The following is a 15,468-nucleotide window of genomic DNA, read 5'->3' as shown; positions in this document are numbered from 1 at the left end:
GTCAGAATTCGGCTCAAAAATCACGCTCAGGAGTCAAATTTAGGACATTTCAGACATTTTGAAAACTGCAGGGGGGTTTGGGCAAAATATGACCCATCGCCGTTTTCAGTAATTGGCATATTTTCGGTATAAAAAGTCGTAATTTGAAAATGAAAATAGGTGCAGAGAGTCAGAATTCGGCTCAAAAATCACGCTCAGAAGTCAAATTTCGGACATTTCAGACATTTTGAAAACTGCAGGGGGGTTTGGGCAAAATATGACCCATCACCGTTTTCAGTAATTGGCATATTTTCGGTATAAAAATTCGTAATTTGAAAATGAAAATAGGTGCAGAGAGACAGAATTCGGCTCAAAAATCACGCTCAGGAGTCAAATTTCGGACATTTCAGACATTTTGAAAACTGCAGGGGGGTTTGGGCAAAATATGACCCATCGCCGTTTTCAGTAATTGGCATATTTTCGGTATAAAAAGTCGTAATTTGAAAATGAAAATAGGTGCAGAGAGTCAGAATTCGGCTCAAAATCACGCTCAGGAGTCAAATTTCGGACATTTCAGATATTTTGAAAACTGCAGGGGGGTTTGGGCAAAATATGACCCATCGCCGTTTTCAGTAATTGGCATAATTTCGGTATTAAAAGTCGTAATTTGAAAATGAAAATATGTGCAGAGAGTCAGAATTCGGCTCAAAAATCACGGTCAGGAGTCAAATTTCGGACATTTCAGACATTTTGAAAACTGCAGGGGGGTTTGGGCAAAATATGACCCATCGCCGTTTTCAGTAATTGGCATATTTTCGGTATAAAAAGTCGTAATTTGAAAATGAAAATAGTTGCAGAGAGTCAGAATTCGGCTCAAAAATCACGCTCAGGAGTAAAATTTCGGACATTTCAAACATTTTGAAAACTGCAAAGGGGGTTTGGGCAAAATATGACCCATCGCCGTTTTCAGTAATTGGCATATTTTCGGTATAAAAAGTCGTAATTTGAAAATGAAAATAGGTGCAGAGAGTCAGAATTCGGCTCAAAAATCACGCTCAGGAGTCAAATTTCGGACATTTCAGACATTTTGAAAACTGCAGGGGGGGTTTGGGCAAAATATGACCCATCACCGTTTTCAGTAATTGGCATATTTTCGGTATAAAAAGTCGTAATTTGAAAATGAAAATAGGTGCAGAGAGACAGAATTCAGCTCAAAAATCACGCTCAGGAGTCAAATTTTGGACATTTCAGACATTTTGAAAACTGCAGGGGGGTTTGGGCAAAATATGACCCATCACCGTTTTCAGTAATTGGCATAATTTCGGTATAAAAAGTCGTAATTTGAAAATGAAAATAGGTGCAGAGAGTCAGAATTCGGCTCAAAAATCACGCTCAGGAGTCAAATTTCGGACATTTCAGACATTTTGAAAACTGCAGGGGGGTTTGGGCAAAATATGACCTATCGCCGTTTTCAGTAATTGGCATATTTTCGGTATAAAAAGTCGTAATTTGAAAATGAAAATAGGTGAGAGAGTCCGAATTGGGCTCAAAATCACGCTCAGGAGTCAAATTTTGGACATTTCAGATATTTTGAAAACTGCAGGGGGGTTTGGGCAAAATATGACCCATCGCCGTTTTCAGTAATTGGCATAATTTCGGTATTAAAAGTCGTAATTTGAAAATGAAAATATGTGCAGAGAGTCAGAATTCGGCTCAAAAATCACGCTCAGGAGTCAAATTTCGGACATTTCAGACATTTTGAAAACTGCAGGGGGGTTTGGGCAAAATATGACCCATCGCCGTTTTCAGTAATTGGCATATTTTCGGTATAAAAAGTCGTAATTTGAAAATGAAAATAGGTGCAGAGAGTCAGAATTCGGCTCAAAAATCACGCTCAGGAGTCAAATTTCGGACATTTCAGACATTTTGAAAACTGCAAAGGGGGTTTGGGCAAAATATGACCCATCGCCGTTTTCAGTAATTGGCATATTTTCGGTATAAAAAGTCGTAATTTGAAAATGAAAATAGGTGCAGAGAGTCAGAATTCGGCTCAAAAATCACGCTCAGGAGTCAAATTTCGGACATTTCAGACATTTTGAAAACTGCAGGGGGGGTTTGGGCAAAATATGACCCATCACCGTTTTCAGTAATTGGCATATTTTCGGTATAAAAAGTCGTAATTTGAAAATGAAAATAGGTGCAGAGAGACAGAATTCAGCTCAAAAATCACGCTCAGGAGTCAAATTTCGGACATTTCAGACATTTTGAAAACTGCAGGGGGGTTTGGGCAAAATATGACCCATCACCGTTTTCAGTAATTGGCATAATTTCGGTATAAAAAGTCGTAATTTGAAAATGAAAATAGGTGCAGAGAGTCAGAATTCGGCTCAAAAATCACGCTCAGGAATCAAATTTCGGACATTTCAGACATTTTTAAAACTGCAGGGGGGTTTGGGCAAAATATGACCCATCGCCGTTTTCAGTAATTGGCATAATATCAGTATAAAAAGTCGTAATTTGAAAATGAAAATATGTGCAGAGAGTCAGAATTCGGGTCAAAAATCACGCTCAGGAGTCAAATTTCGGACATTTCAGACATTTTGAAAACTGCAGGGGGGTTTGGGCAAAATATGACCCATCGCCGTTTTCAGTAATTGGCATAATTTCGGTATAAAAAGTCGTAATTTGAAAATGAAAATAGGTGCAGAGAGTCAGAATTCGGATCAAAAATCACGCTCAGGAGTCAAATTTCGGACATTTCAGACATTTTGAAAACTGCAGGGGGGTTTGGGCAAAATATGACCCATCGCCGTTTTCAGAAATTGGCATATTTTCGGTATAAAAAGTCGTATTTTGAAAATGAAAATAGGTGCAGAGAGTCAGAATTCGGCTCAAAAATCACGCTCAGGAGTCAAATTTCGGACATTTCAGACATTTTGAAAAGTGCAGGTGGGGGTTTGGGCAAAATATGACCCATCGCCGTTTTCAGTAATTGGCATATTTTCGGTATAAAAAGTCGTAATTTGAAAATGAAAATAGGTGCAGAGTCAGAATACGGCTCAAAAATCACGCTCAGGAGTCAAATTTCGGACATTCCAGACATTTTGAAAACTGCAGGGGGATTTGGGCAAAATATGACCCATCGCCGTTTTCAGTAATTGGCATATTTTCGGTATAAAAATCGTAATTTGAAACTGAAAATAGGTGCAGAGAGTCAGAATTCGGCTCAAAAATCACGCTCAGGAGTCAAATTTCGGACATTTCAGACATTTTGAAAACTGCAGGGGGGGGTTTGGGCAAAATATGACCCATCACCGTTTTCAGTAATTGGCATATTTTCGGTATAAAAAGTCGTAATTTGAAAATGAAAATAGGTGCAGAGAGACAGAATTCGGCTCAAAAATCACGCTCAGGAGTCAAATTTCGGACATTTCAGACATTTTGAAAACTGCAGGGGGGTTTGGGCAAAATATGACCTATCACCGTTTTAAGTAATTGGCATAATGTCGGTATAAAAAGTCGTAATTTGAAAATGAAAATAGGTGCAGAGAGTCAGAATTCGGCTCAAAAATCACGCTCAGGAGTCAAATTTCGGACATTTCAGACATTTTGAAAACTGCAGGGGGGTTTCGGCAAAATATGACCCATCGCCGTTTTCAGTAATTGGCATAATTTCGGTATAAAAAGTCGTAATTTGAAAATGAAAATATGTGCAGAGAGTCAGAATTCGGGTCAAAAATCACGCTCAGGAGTCAAATTTCGGACATTTCAGACATTTTGAAAACTACAGGGGGGTTTGGGCAAAATATGACCCATCGCCGTTTTCAGTAATTGGCATAATTTCGGTATAAAAAGTCGTAATTTGAAAATGAAAATAGGTGCAGAGAGTCAAAATTCGGATCAAAAATCACGCTCAGGAGTCAAATTTCGGACATTTCAGACATTTTGAAAACGGCAGGGGGGTTTGGGCAAAATATGACCCATCGCCGTTTTCAGAAATTGGCATATTTTCGGTATAAAAAGTCGTATTTTGAAAATGAAAATAGGTGCAGAGAGTCAGAATTCGGCTCAAAAATCACGCTCAGGAGTCAAATTTCGGACATATCAGACATTTTGAAAAGTGCAGGGGGGTTTGGGCAAAATATGACCCATCGCCGTTTTCAGTAATTGGCATATTTTCGGTATAAAAAGTCGTAATTTGAAAATGAAAATAGGTGCAGAGTCAGAATACGGCTCAAAAATCACGCTCAGGAGTCAAATTTCGGACATTCCAGACATTTTGAAAACTGCAGGGGGGTTTGGGCAAAATATGACCCATCGCCGTTTTCAGTAATTGGCATATTTTCAGTATAAAAAGTCGTAATTTGAAACTGAAAATAGGTGCAGAGAGTCAGAATTCGGCTCAAAAATCACGCTCAGGAGTCAAATTTCGGACATTTCAGACACTTTGAAAACTGCAGGGGGGTTTGGGCAAAATATGACCCATCGCCGTTTTCAGTAATTGGCATATTTTAGGTATAAAAGGTCGTAATTTGAAAATGAAAATAGGTGCAGAGAGTCAGAATTCGGCTCAAAAATCACGCTCAGGAATCAAATTTCGGACATTTCAGACATTTTGAAAACTGCAGGGGGGGTTTGGGCAAAATATGACCCATCACCGTTTTCAGTAATTGGCATATTTTCGGTATAAAAAGTCGTAATTTGAAAATGAAAATAGGTGCAGAGAGACAGAATTCGGCTCAAAAATCACACTCAGGAGTCAAATTTTGGACATTTCAGACATTTTGAAAACTGCAGGGGGGTTTGGGCAAAATATGACCCATCACCGTTTTAAGTAATTGGCATAATTTCGGTATAAAAAGTCGTAATTTGAAAATGAAAATAGGTGCAGAGAGTCAGAATTCGGCTCAAAAATCACGCTCAGGAGTCAAATTTCGGACATTTCAGACATTTTGAAAACTGCAGGGGGGTTTGGGCAAAATATGACCCATCGCCGTTTTCAGTAATTGGCATAATTTCGGTATAAAAAGTCGTAATTTGAAAATGAAAATATGTGCAGAGAGTCAGAATTCGGGTCAAAAATCACGCTCAGGAGTCAAATTTCGGACATTTCAGACATTTTGAAAACTGCAGGGGGGTTTGGGCAAAATATGACCCATCGTCGTTTTCAGTAATTGGCATATTTTCGGTATAAAAAGTCGTAATTTGAAAATGAAAATAGGTGCAGAAAGTCAGAATTCGGCTCAAAAATCACGCTCGGGAGTCAAATTTCGGACATTTCAGACATTTTAAAAACTGCAGGGGGGTTTGGGCAAGATATGACCCATCGCCGTTTTCAGTAATTGGCATATTTTCGGTATAAAAAGTCGTAATTTGAAAATGAAAATAGGTGCAGAGAGTCAGAATTCGGCTCAAAAATCACGTTCAGGAGTCAAATTTCGGACATTTCAGACATTTTGAAAACTGCAGGGGGGTTTGGGCAAAATATGACCCATCGCCGTTTTCAGTAATTGGCATATTTTCGGTATAAAAAGTCGTAATTTGAAAATGAAAATAGGTGCAGAGTAAGAATTTGGCTCCAAAATCGCGCTCAGGAGTCAAATTTCGGACATTTCAGACATTTTGAAAACTGCAGGGGGGTTTGGGCAAAATATGACCCATCGCCGTTTTCAGAAATTGGCATATTTTCGGTATAAAAAGTCGTAATTTGAAAATGAAAATAGGTGCAGAGAGTCAGAATTCGGCTCAAAAATCACGCTCAGGAGTCAAATTTCGGACATTTCAGACATTTTGAAAAGTGCAGGGGGGTTTGGGCAAATATGACCCATCGCCGTTTTCAGTAATTGGCATATTTTCGGTATAAAAAGTCGTAATTTGAAAATGAAAATAGGTGCAGAGAGTCAGAATTCGGCTCAAAAATCACGCTCAGGAGTCAAATTTCGGACATTTCAGACATTTTGAAAACTGCAGGGGGGTTTGGGCAAAATATGACCCATCGCCGTTTTCAGTAATTGGCATATTTTCGGTATAAAAAGTCGTAATTTGAAAATGAAAATAGGTGCAGAGAGTCAGAATTCGGCTCAAAACTCACGCTCAGGAGTCAAATTTCGGACATTTCAGACATTTTGAAAACTGCAGGGGGGTTTGGGCAAAATATGACCCATCGCCGTTTTCAGTAATTGGCATATTTTCGGTATAAAAAGTCGTAATTTGAAAATGAAAATAGGTGCAGAGAGTCAGAATTCGGCTCAAAAATCACGCTCAGGAGTCAAATTTCGGACATTTCAGACATTTTGAAAAGTGCAGGGGGGTTTGGGCAAATATGACCCATCGCCGTTTTCAGTAATTGGCATATTTTCGGTATAAAAAGTCGTAATTTAAAAATGAAAATAGGTGCAGAGAGTCAGAATTCGGCTCAAAAATCACGCTCAGGAGTCAAATTTCGGACATTTCAGACATTTTGAAAACTGCAGGGGGGTTTGGGCAAAATATGACCCATCGCCGTTTTCAGTAATTGGCATATTTTCGGTATAAAAAGTCGTAATTTGAAAATGAAAATAGGTGCAGAGAGTCAGAATTCGGCTCAAAAATCACGCTCACGAGTCAAATTTCGGACATTTCCGACATTTTGAAAACTGCATTTAGGTTTGGGCAAAATATGACCCATCACCGTTTTCAGTAATTGGCATATTTTCGGTATAAAAAGTGGTAATTTGAAAATGAAAATAGGTGCAGAGAGACAGAATTCGGCTCAAAAATCACGCTCAGGAGTCAAATTTCGGACATTTCAGACATTTTGAAAACTGCAGGGGGGTTTGGGCAAAATATGACCCATCGCCGTTTTCAGTAATTGGCATATTTTCGGTATAAAAGGTCGTAATTTGAAAATGAAAATAGGTGCAGAGAGTCAGAATTCGGCTCAAAAATCACGCTCAGAATTCAAATTTCGGACATTTCAGACATTTTGAAAACTGCAGGGGGGGTTTGGGCAAAATATGACCCATCACCGATTTAAGTAATTGGCATAATTTCGGTATAAAAAGTCGTAATTTGAAAATGAAAATAGGTGCAGAGAGTCAGAATTCGGCTCAAAAATCACGCTCAGGAGTCAAATTTCGGACATTTCAGACATTTTGAAAACTGCAGGGGGGTTTGGGCAAAATATGACCCATCGCCGTTTTCAGTAATTGGCATAATTTCGGTATAAAAAGTCGTAATTTGAAAATGAAAATATGTGCAGAGAGTCAGAATTCGGGTCAAAAATCACGCTCAGGAGTCAAATTTCGGACATTTCAGACATTTTGAAAACTGCAGGGGGGTTTGGGCAAAATATGACCCATCGTCGTTTTCAGTAATTGGCATATTTTCGGTATAAAAAGTCGTAATTTGAAAATGAAAATAGGTGCAGAAAGTCAGAATTCGGCTCAAAAATCACGCTCAGGAGTCAAATTTCGGACATTTCAGACATTTTAAAAACTGCAGGGGGGTTTGGGCAAGATATGACCCATCGCCGTTTTCAGTAATTGGCATATTTTCGGTATAAAAAGTCGTAATTTGAAAATGAAAATAGGTGCAGAGAGTCAGAATTCGGCTCAAAAATCACGTTCAGGAGTCAAATTTCGGACATTTGAGACATTTTGAAAACTGCAGGGGGGTTTGGGCAAAATATGACCCATCGCCGTTTTCAGTAATTGGCATATTTTCGGTATAAAAAGTCGTAATTTGAAAATATAAATAGGTGCAGAGTGTCAGAATTCGGCTCAAAAATAACGCTCAGGAGTCAAATTTCGGACATTTCAGACATTTTGAAAACTGCAGGGGGGTTTGGGCAAAATATGACCCATCGCCGTTTTCAGTAATTGGCATAATTTCGGTATAAAAAGTCGTAATTTGAAAATGAAAATAGGTGCAGAGTCAGAATTTGGCTCAAAAATCGCGCTCAGGAGTCAAATTTCGGACATTTCAGACATTTTGAAAACTGCAGGGGGGTTTGGGCAAAATATGACCCATCGCCGTTTTCAGAAATTGGCATATTTTCGGTATAAAAAGTCGTAATTTGAAAATGAAAATAGGTGCAGAGAGTCAGAATTCGGCTCAAAAATCACGCTCAGGAGTCAAATTTCGGACATTTCAGACATTTTGAAAAGTGCAGGGGGGTTTGGGCAAATATGACCCATCGCCGTTTTCAGTAATTGGCATATTTTCGGTATAAAAAGTCGTAATTTGAAAATGAAAATAGGTGCAGAGAGTCAGAATTCGGCTCAAAAATCACGCTCAGGAGTCAAATTTCGGACATTTTAGACATTTTGAAAACTGCAGGGGGGTTTGGGCAAAATATGACCCATCGCCGTTTTCAGTAATTGGCATATTTTCGGTATAAAAAGTCGTAATTTGAAAATGAAAATAGGTGCAGAGAGTCAGAATTCGGCTCAAAAATCACGCTCAGGAGTCAAATTTCGGACATTTTAGACATTTTGAAAACTGCAGGGGGGTTTGGGCAAAATATGACCCATCGCCGTTTTCAGTAATTGGCATATTTTCGGTATAAAAAGTCGTAATTTGAAAATGAAAATAGGTGCAGAGAGTCAGAATTCGGCTCAAAACTCACGCTCAGGAGTCAAATTTCGGACATTTCAGACATTTTGAAAACTGCAGGGGGGTTTGGGCAAAATATGACCCATCGCCGTTTTCAGTAATTGGCATATTTTCGGTATAAAAAGTCGTAACTTGAAAATGAAAATAGGTGCAGAGAGTCAGAATTCGGCTCAAAAATCACGCTCAGGAGTCAAATTTCGGACATTTCAGACATTTTGAAAACTGCAGGGGGGTTTGGGCAAAATATGACCCATCGCCATTTTCAGTAATTGGCATATTTTCGGTATAAAAGTGGTAATTTGAAAATGAAAATAGGTGCAGAGAGTCAGAATTCGGCTCAAAAATCACGCTCAGGAGTCAAATTTCGGACATTTCAGACATTTTGAAAATCGCAGGGGGGTTTGGGCAAAATATGACCCATCGCCGTTTTCAGTAATTGGCATATTTTCGGAATAAAAAGTCGTAATTTGAAAATGAAAATATGTGCAGAGAGTCAGAATTCGGCTCAAAACTCACGCTCAGGAGTCAAATTTTGGACATTTCAGACATTTTGAAAACTGCAGGGGGGTTTGGTCAAAATATGACCCATCACCGTTTTCAGTAATTGGCATATTTTCGGTATAAAAAGTCGTAATTTGAAAATGAAAATATGTGCAGAGAGTCAGAATTCGGCTCAAAAATCACGCTCAGGAGTCAAATTTCGGACATTTCAGAAATTTTGAAAACTGCAGGGGGGTTTGGGCAAAATATGGCCCATCGCCGTTTTCAGTAATTGGCATATTTTCGGTATAAAAAGTCGTAATTTGAAAATGAAAATAGGTGCAGAAAGTCAGAATTCGGCTCAAAAATCACGCTCAGGAGTCAAATTTCGGACATTTCAGACATTTTGAAAACTGCAGGGGGGTTTGGGCAAAATATGACCCATCGCCGTTTTCAGTAATTGGCATAATTTCGGTATAAAAAGTCGTAATTTGAAAATGAAAATAGGTGCAGAGAGTCAGAATTCGGCTCAAAAATCACGCTCAGGAGTCAAATTTCGGACATTTCAGACATTTTGAAAACTGCAGGGGGGTTTGGGCAAAATATGACCCATCGCCGTTTTCAGAAATTGGCATATTTTCGGTATAAAAAGTCGTAATTTGAAAATGAAAATAGGTGCAGAGAGTCAGAATTCGGCTCAAAAATCACGCTCAGGAGTCAACTTTCGGACATTTCAGACATTTTGAAAAGTGCAGGGGGGTTTGGGCAAAATATGACCCATCGCCGTTTTCAGTAATTGGCATATTTTCGGTATAAAAAGTCGTAATTTGAAAATGCAAATAGGTGCAGAGAGTCAGAATTCGGCTCAAAAATCACGCTCAGGAGTCAAATTCCGGACATTTCAGACATTTTGAAAACTGCAGGGGGGTTTGTGCAAAATATGACCCATCGCCGTTTTCAGTAATTGGCATATTTTCGGTATAAAAAGTCGTAATTTGAAAATGAAAATAGGTGCAGAGAGTCAGAATTCGGCTCAAAAATCACGCTCAGGAGTCAAATTTTGGACATTTCAGACATTTTGAAAACTGCAGGGGGGTTTGGGCAAAATATGACCCAACGCCGTTTTCAGTAATTGGCATTTTTTCGGTATAAAAAGTCGTAATTTGGAACTGAAAATAATTGCAGAGAGTCAGAATTTGGATAAAAAATCACGCTCAGGAGTCAAATTTCCGACATTTCAGACATTTTGAAAACTGCAGGGGGGTTTGGGCAAAATATGACCCATCGCCGTTTTCAGTAATTGGCATATTTTCGGTATGAAAAGTCGTAATTTTAAACTGAAAATAGGTGCAGAGAGCCAGAATTCGGCTCAAAAATCACGCTCAGGAGTCAAATTTCCGACATTTCAGACATTTTAAAAACTGCAGGGGGGTTTGGGCAAATTATGACCCATCGCCGTTTTCAGTAATTGACATATTTTCGGTATAAAAAGTCGTATTTTGAAACTGAAAATAGGTGCAGAGAGTCAGAATTCGGATAAAAAATCACGCTCAGGAGTCAAATTTTGGACATTTCAGACATTTTGAAAACTGCAGGGGGGTTTGGGCAAAATATGACCCATCGGCTTTTTCAGTAATTGGCTTATTTTTGGTATAAAACGTCGTAATTTGAAACTGAAAATAGGTGCAGAGAGTCAGAATTCGGATAAAAAATCAAACCGTGCGATTTTCGCAGCTGGCGGGCAAAAATCCGCGATTTTCGCTGCTACCGGCCAAAAACTGCGCGATTTTCGCTGCTAGCGGCCAAAAACCGTGCGATTTTCACCGCTAGCGGCCAAAAACCGTGCGATTTTCGCAGCTAGCGGGCAAAAATCGCGCGATTTTCGCCGCTACCGGTCAAAAGCCGCGCGATTTTCGCCGCAAGCGGCCAAAAACCGTGCGATTTTCGCAGCTGGCGTGCAAAAATCGCTCGATTTTCGCCGCTAGCGGCCAAAAACCGTGCGATTTTCGCTGCTAGCGGCCAAAAACCGTGCGATTTTCACCGCTAGCAGCCAATAATCGCGCGATTTTCGCCGGTAGCGGGCAAAAATCGGGCGAATTTCGCCGCTGATTGTCAAACATCGGCCGATTTTCGCCGCTACCGGCGAAAATCGCGCGATTATTGGCCGCTAGCGGCGAAAATCGCACGGTTTTTGGCCGCTAGCAGCGAAAATCGCCCGATTTTTGCCCTCCAGCGGCGAAATTCGCCCGATTTTTGCTCGCTACCGGCGAAAATCCCGCGATTTTTGGCCGCTAGCGGCGAAAATCGCACGGTTTATGGCCGCTAGCAGCGATAATCGCGCGGTTTTTGGCCGCTAGGAGCAAAAATCGCGCGATTTTCGCCACTAGCGGCCAAAAACCGTGCAATTTTCGCTGATAGCGGCCAAAAACCGTGCGATTTTCGAAAATCGCGCAATTTTCGCCGGTAGCGGGCAAAATTCGGGTGATTTTCGCCGCTAACGGCATAAATCTCGCGATTTTTGCCCCCTAACGGCAAAATTAGCTCGGTTTTTGGCCACTAGCGGCGAAAATCTCCCGATTTTTGGACGCTAGCGGCGAAAATCGGGCAAATTTTGGCCGCTAGCGGCGAAAATCGCGCATTTTTTGGCCTTTACCTGCGAAAATCGGTCGATTTTCGCCGCTAGCGGCCAAAAATCGTGCGAATTTCGCCACTAGCGGCCAAAAGTCGTGCGAATTTCGCCGCTAGCGGCCAAAAATCGTGAGAATTTCGCCGCTAGCGGCCAAAAATTGCGCGATTTTTGCCGCTAACGGCCAAAAACCGCGCGATTTTCGCTGCTGGCGGGCAAAAATCGCTCGATTTTCGCGGCTAGCGGCCAAAAACCGTGCGATTTTCGCCGCTAGCGGCCAAAAATCGGGGGATTTTTCCCGCTAGCGGCGAAGATCACCCGGTTTTTGCCCGCTACTGGCAAAAATCGCGCGGTTTTTGGCCGCTAGCAGCGAAAATCGCGCGGTTTTTGGCCGCAGCGGCAAAAATTTACCGATTTTCGCCGCTAGCGGCAAAAAAGGGGCTATTTTTGCCGCTAGCGGCCCAAAATCGGGCGATTTTCGCCGGTAGCGAGCAATAATCGTGCGAATTTCGCTGCTAGCGGCCAAAAATCGTGCGAATTTCGCCGCTAGCGTCCAAAAATCGTGCGAATTTCTCCGCTAGCGGCCCAAAATCGTGCGAATTTCGCCGCTAGCTGCCAAAAATCGCGGGATTTTCGCAGGTAGCGGCCAAAAATTGCGCGATTTTCGCCGCTAGTGTCCAAAAATCGGGCGATTTTCGCAACTACCGGGCAAAAAATCTGGCCATTTTTTCCGGTAGCGGCGAAAATCGCCCGATTTTTGGCCGCTAGCGGCCAAAAATCTTGCGAATTTCGCCGCTAGCGGGTAAAAATCGTGAAAATTTCGCCGCTAGCGGCCAAAAACTGCGCGATTTTCGCCTCTAGCGGCCAAAAATCGCCTGATTTTGGCCCTCCAGCGGCGAAATTCGCTTGATTTTTTCCCGCTACCGGCGAAAATCGCACGGTTTTTGGCCGCTAGCAGCGAAAACCGCGCGATTTTCGCTGCTAGCGGCCAAAAACCGCGCGATTTTCGCCGTTAGCGGCCAAAAATCTGGCGATTTTTGCTGCTAGCGGCGAAAATCGCCCGATTTTTGCCCTCCAGCGCCGAAATTCACCCGATTTTTGCCCGCTACCGGCGAAAATAGCGTGATTTTTGGCCGCTAGCGGCGAAAATCGCACGGTTTTTGGCCGCTAGCAGCAAAAATCGCGCGGTTTTTGGCCGTTAGCGGCAAAAACCGAGCGATTTTCGCCGCTAGCGTCCAAAAATCGGGCGATTTTCGCCGGTAGCGGGCAAAAATCGGGCGAATTTCGCCGGGGGATGTCAAAAATCGGCCGATTTTCGCCGCTACCGGCGAAAATCGCGCGATTATTGGCCGCTAGCGGCGAAAATCGCACGGTTTTTGGCCGCTAGCAGCGAAAATCGCCCGATTTTTGCCCTCCACCGGCGAAATTCGCCCGATTTTTGCCCGCTACCGGCGAAAATCCCGCGATTTTTGGCCGCTAGCGGCGAAAATCGCACGGTTTATGGCCGCTAGCAGCGATAATCGCGCGGTTTTTGGCCGCTAGGAGCGAAAATCGCGCGATTTTCCCCGGCTAGCGGCCAAAAACCCTGCGATTTTCGCTGATAGCGGCCAAAAACCGTGCGATTTTCGAAAATCGCGCAATTTTCGCCGGTAGCGGGCAAAATTCGCGTGATTTTCGACGCTAGCGGCAAAAATCTCGCGAATTTTGCCCCCTAACGGCAAAATTAGGTCGGTTTTTGGCTACTAGCGGCGAAAATCGCCCGATTTTTGTACGCTAGCGGCGAAAATCGCGCAAATTTTGGCCGCTAGCGGCGAAAATCGCGCATTTTTTGGCCTTTACCTGCGAAAATCGGTCGATTTTCGCCGCTAGCGGCCAAAAATCGTGCGAATTTCGCCACTAGCGGCCAAAAATCATGCGAATTTCGTCGCTAGTGGCCAAAAATCGTGAGAATTTCGCCGCTAGCGGCCAAAAATTGCGCGATTTTCGCAGCTGGCGGGCAAAAATCGCGCGATTTTCGCCGCTATCGGCCAAAAACCGCGCGATTTTCGCAGCTGACGGGCAAAAATCGCGCGATTTTCGCCGCTAGCGGCCAAAAACCGTGCGATTTTTGCAGGTGGCGGGCAAAAATCAGGCTATTTTCGCCGCTACCTGCCAAAAATCGGGCGATTTTTCCAGCTAGCGGCGAAGATCGCCCGGTTTTTGCCCGCTACTGGCAAAAATCGCGCGGTTTTTGGCCGCTAGCCGCGAAAATCGCACGGTTTTTGGCCGCTAGCAGCGAAAATCACGCGGTTTTTGGCCGTTAGCGGCAAAAACCGAGCGATTTTCGCCGCTAGCGTCCAAAAATCCGGCGATTTTCGCCGCTACCGGCCAATAATCGCGCGATTTTCGCCGCTACCGGCCAATAATCGCGCGATTTTCGCGCTACCGGCCAATAATCGCGCGATTTTCGCCGGTAGCAGGCAAAAATTTGGTGAATTTCGCCGCTGGATGTCAAAAATCGGCCGATTTTCGCCGCTTTCGCCAAAAACTACAAAGTAGTAGTTTTTGGGCTACAAAGTAGCGAAAGTAGCCCAATTTTGGGCTACAAAGTAGCGAAAGTAGCCCAATTTTGGGCTACAGAGTACCGAAAGTAGCGCAATTTTGGGCAACAGAGTAGCGAAAGTAGCGCAATTTTGGGCAACAGAGTAGCGAAAGTAGCCCAATTTTGAGCTACAGAGTAGCGAAAGTAGCCCAATTTTGGGCTACCAAGTAGCGAAAGTAGCCCAATTTTGGGCTACCAAGTAGCGAAAGTAGCCCAATTTTGGGCTACCAAGTAGCGAAAGTAGCCCAATTTTGGGCTACCAAGTAGCCAAATTGTGGGCTTCCAAGTAGCGAAAGTAGCCCAATTTTGGGCTATGAAGTAGCGAAAGTAGCCCAATTTGGGCTACAAAGTAGCGAAAGTAGCCCAATTTTGGCCTAAAAAGTAGCGAAAGTAGCCCAATTTTGGCCTAAAAAGTAGCGAGAGTAGCCCAATTTTGGCCTAGAAAGTAGCCGAATTATGGCCTAAAAAGTAACGAAAGTAGCCCAAATTTGGCCTAAAAAGTAGCGAAAGTAGCCCAATTTTGGCCTAAAAAGTAGCGAAAGTAGCCCAATTTTGGCTTAAAAGTAGCGAAAGTAGCCCAATTTTGGGCTAAAAAGTAGCGAAAGTAGCGAAATTTTGGGCTAAAAAGTAGCGAAGGTAGCGAAACTTTGGGCTAAAAAGTAGCGAAAGTCGCGACATTTTGGGCTAAAAGTAGCGAAAGTAGCCCAATTTTGGGCTAAAAAGTAGCAAAATTTTGGGCTAAAAAGTAGCGAAAGTAGCGACATTTTGGGCTAAAAGTAGCGAAAGTAGCCCAGTTTTGGGCTAAAAAGTAGCGAAAGTAGCAAAATTTTTTTGCTAATAGTAAAAGTAGCCCAATTTTGGGCTAAAAAGTAGCGAAAGTAGCCCAATTTTGGGCTAAAAAGTATCGAATGTAGCGAATATTTGGGGAAAAAAGTAGCAATAGTAGCCCAATTTTGGGCTAAAAAGTAGCGAAAGTAGCCCAATTTTGGGCTAAAAAGTAGCGAAAGTAGCCCAATTTTGGGCTAAAAAGTAGCCCAATTTTGGGATACAAAGTAGCAAAAGTAGCCCAATTTTGGGCTACAAAGTAGCAAAAGTAGCCCAATTTTGGGCTGCAAAGTAGCAAAAGTAGCCCAATTTTGGGCTACAAAGTAGCGAAAGTAGCCCAATTTTGGGCTAGAAAGTAGCGAAAGTAGCCCAATTTTGAGCT

Source organism: Procambarus clarkii, chromosome 16 (assembly GCF_040958095.1).
Source record: "Procambarus clarkii isolate CNS0578487 chromosome 16, FALCON_Pclarkii_2.0, whole genome shotgun sequence".
Lineage (NCBI taxonomy): Eukaryota > Metazoa > Arthropoda > Malacostraca > Decapoda > Cambaridae > Procambarus > Procambarus clarkii.
The sequence above is the reverse complement of the archived record's forward strand: the minus strand, read 5'-3'. Positions refer to the sequence as shown.